At 42.7% G+C, this 3,751-nt stretch overlaps 1 pseudogene across 1 annotated transcript; it reads right to left on the bottom strand.

Moving 5' to 3' along the window:
* Nucleotides 1-261: 261 nt before the first annotated feature.
* On the bottom strand, nt 262-1,864 carry LOC105532433 (annotated as a pseudogene). Its single transcript, XR_001004978.1, has one exon. The product of XR_001004978.1 is annotated as a proliferation-associated protein 2G4 pseudogene (transcript).
* Between the last annotated feature and the right edge of the window lie 1,887 nt (nt 1,865-3,751).

The raw sequence follows: 3,751 nt of genomic DNA, 5'->3' as shown, positions 1-3,751 counted from the left end.
GAGGAATCAGCCACACTGAATAAAAAAAGTCTGAAAAATAATCCTCCTAATTTTGAAGCCAGATACAATACTTGGGGAGAATGGAAAAAAAGAGTAAAAAGCCCCAAACAGGTGGGAAAATGCTAACATTAGAATGGTATAAAAATATTCGGCTGAGTTTTCAGTGGTGGTGGCTAATTTAGCCCCGTTCTGTAATAGGGTCACAAACCTTGACCAAGCAGAGGGTAGTAGAAAAGGCTAGAAAGAAGGGCCTGAAGACGATGAATTTTGACTCCTGATTTTATTATTCAATTTCTTTTTTTCATTTAAAGTAGTCTTCCGTGGTTGGGAAGCCTCGCCTCCCAAGACCAGAGTCAGTTGGAGCTGGTTGTTGTTGGAAGGGAGTGGGTTGGGGAACTGGGGTGCGGGCAGGGAGACCTCTGCTCTGCTGGCGATCCTAGGTGGAGAAGAATTGCACTTCACAGCATCTGGGGTGTGGTGGGAAGGGGATGAGGCAGGAGTAGCAAGCTGGGGAAGTGGACCCACCTCAGTCCCCAGCTTCATTTTCTTCTAATGTTTCCCCACTGGTGGCATTTTCTGCAGTCTTGGAGGCCTTCTTCTTCTTCTTTTTTTTTTCCCTCTGGGTTTTTTGACTTGCAGAACTCTGGATGAGGGCCTTTAGCTCTGCATCCTGGACCTCCATCTCAGACTTGTAGAGGTCAGGCTCGAGGGGACCACTGGTTATCCACATGCGGGCATTGGGCATGAGCAGAACTGTACATTTAAACTGGGCAACAAATTCACCCTCCTTCTCATAGAGAACATTAAATGGTTACCGCAGTTCGTGTTTGGCGCATTCCACCACACCCATTGAGCCTTCTTCTCATCTTCAAAGGCTCTTAAAGTAAACAGCATGGCATTAAAACTCCTTTCCATCCACTGAAGAAGGCACGTGGAGTTTTCATTTTCAGTCCATACTGTTTAGAGGGGTCTCATTTGGAAATAGTGGTTCTCTGTCCTGCATCCTTGGCCCTGCCCTCTCCTGAGCTGACAAGAACATCCATAGCATGTACTTCATATACCTCAAATTCAGCTTTTTCATGGTCCTTCTTCTGCTGGTCTGTGGGATTCTGGATAATGGTTTTTTCCTGCATCGATGACATGCTGCTTCCACAGGTGTGACAGTATACCTTCTATTGGCATATAGTTAAATGAGTGGGCAACTTTGTTCCAGGCGTCTGTCACTTGTGTGTTCTGATTTCCAGGTTTGACCAGGCATTGGGCAGCTTCAGCACAAAGGTGAGCTGCCTTAATAACATCTGCTTTCCTCCCTGTTACTTGGGTCCCCTGAGCTACATCAACCACAAAAGTATGAGCTACATTAGCGATGAAGTCATCCATATGTACCCCAAAGTCAATTTTTACCAGGTCACCTTCCTTGAGAATATAATCCTGGCTGCATCTTCAAAGGGCAGAAGCGACACACACAGTTATTTACTGAAATGCTGGTGGGAAAAGCAATGCCTTTCTTCATTTCCGTTTCTTTCTTGAAGATTTTCCCTGTTTCTTCCATAATCATGGCATCACCTTTCTCGCACAGGCTCAGTACTGATACACCTGAGCTAGATGCTTCCACCAGGGACCGAAGTACCCGGTTGGCGATGTTACCCCCCATCTTATACTTGGTCACGACCAGGTCTTCAGCGTTAGTTAGCTCCTGATGCTCGTCCTCACCCTGCATCTTCCTACCACCACCACTGCAGCCTCGTTTCCCCTGAGCCGCGGCCTCTGTCTCCCTTCCTAGCCGCAGGCTGGGGTCAGAGGCCCCTGGATCCTCGAGGAGAGGGTGAGTGAAAGCGCGAGCTAGCAAGGGAGTGGGCAGGCAGGCGAGTGTCATCCACAGATATTTTAATGAAAGAGACAAACATACCACACCTTAAAATTGTGAGAATTGAGGGAAGAAAACCATTCTTTTTCTATGAACATGTCAAGAGGGGTCCTAACTTAGTGTGTTTGCATTAGTTATTTCCTCAGCTAGAAAGCTGTTTCCCTAGAGCTTCCTTCCCATTCTTTACTCCTTCTTGCCATTCAGGTCTCAACTCAAACTTTGGTGAAAACTTTTTGATTAACTAAACTGAAGTCTCTTGGTGTTTCACTAACATAGTACCTTAATATATTTTCACCTTGTCACTTTCATATTCGTATTGTATTCTTGATATGTTGGCTATTTGCTTACTATCTACCTTCAACAACATGAATGTAACTACCAAGAAAGTAAAGACTTTGACTGTCTTGTTCACTGTTGTATTACTAGTACTTTGAGTATCTGGTGGCACGCAATACCTAATCAATAAATAAATGTTTAAAGAATGAATGACATGAAAGCAATAGTGGCTGAGTAAAATGAAGCCACCTCAGGTGAATTACATCGGACACAAGAAAAAAGTAGCTGGGATATAAAATGAGCTAAAATAGCAGTTAAATATTTATTAACAAACTGGTTCAAGGGTGTAATTCACTTCATATTGACCAGCCAGAGGTAATAGCAAGTGGCTTTCTAACTGAACAGGGCTCAATCAATATGGTTACTTATGACTAATTAAATTAATCATCTTCAACTTTGTTAAGTACCTTATAGATGTTTAAAATATCTAAGAAGTATTTCCTATATGTGTATGATTCATTATAGGTCATTCTCAATATTCATGAAACACTAAGGAGCTGCTAAGCTTCATTCGAAATGCTGGGGATACAATGGTGAATTAGAAAGCATTCACTGCCTTCAAAGAACATAGTCTACTATCTAGAGTCTGGAGGAGGATACAGGACAGGAGACTGGTGGGGCCACCATGTGGTGAGTGCTAAGATACTGCCAAACAGAGAGTGTTAAGGGGAGCACAATGAAAGGGCATAAAAGGTCACAAAAACTTCCTTGAGAATGCAAAATCTAAGATAAATAAATTTGTAGGAAAGCTACAAATTAGCTAATCAAATGTGAAGGTTGGTAAAAGGGCAAATGACCCAAGGAGGTGAAAGATTCCAAGGTCACATAGAGAAGCTTAGGAACGTACATGTATTTGTGCAATAAAGCATGAGGGAATGCAGGGAGCACACCCCACCAAATGGTCATGCTGGCGCTTTGTTAAAAATGATTTAGTGCATCACTGCATTTACCCAGGGTTAGTGAACTGTGGTCTTTCTTACTCTAATGGAAAATAAATTCCCAGTGTGTCATATAACTTGTGGAGAAGGACAAAATAACTTCATTTACGAATTTTGCTGATTTAGGAAAAGCACCTAATTTTGAAAATCGATTTTATTCGTTGGGTATTGAATGTCTGCTCTCTGTCAAGCATTGTGGTCGATGCTGAATGCAGGGTGGAGAACAAAACACGTAGAAGGCATGCTGCTGTGGATCTTAAAGACTGTGCCATTGGAAGCATCTTTGGCAAGGGCTCTGCATTGTTATGAAGGCCACAGTCAGTAGTAGCAATGGTGAATTTTTCCCCATGGCTTTATAGGCAGAAGATACCAATGAGAAAGCAAAGCAGATATTGTAGATGCCATGTAGTGGCTATGGTGCAGTCTAACTTTAGGAAGCACGTAAGAATCCTCCTTAGGATTTCCTGGAAATGCTTGATGAATTGGGTAACTTTGTAGTGGAGATAGCTGAGATTCTTTGTAAGCAGAAACAAGAACACGTCCTTTACCGAATACTCACTATTAATGTTAAGGTGACTTAATTCGTATCCACAGATAGGTAAAGCCTGAT

Source organism: Mandrillus leucophaeus, unplaced genomic scaffold (genome assembly GCF_000951045.1).
Source record: "Mandrillus leucophaeus isolate KB7577 unplaced genomic scaffold, Mleu.le_1.0 Scaffold96, whole genome shotgun sequence".
NCBI classification, from domain to species: domain Eukaryota; kingdom Metazoa; phylum Chordata; class Mammalia; order Primates; family Cercopithecidae; genus Mandrillus; species Mandrillus leucophaeus.
The sequence above is the reverse complement of the archived record's forward strand: the minus strand, read 5'-3'. Positions and strand labels throughout refer to the sequence as shown.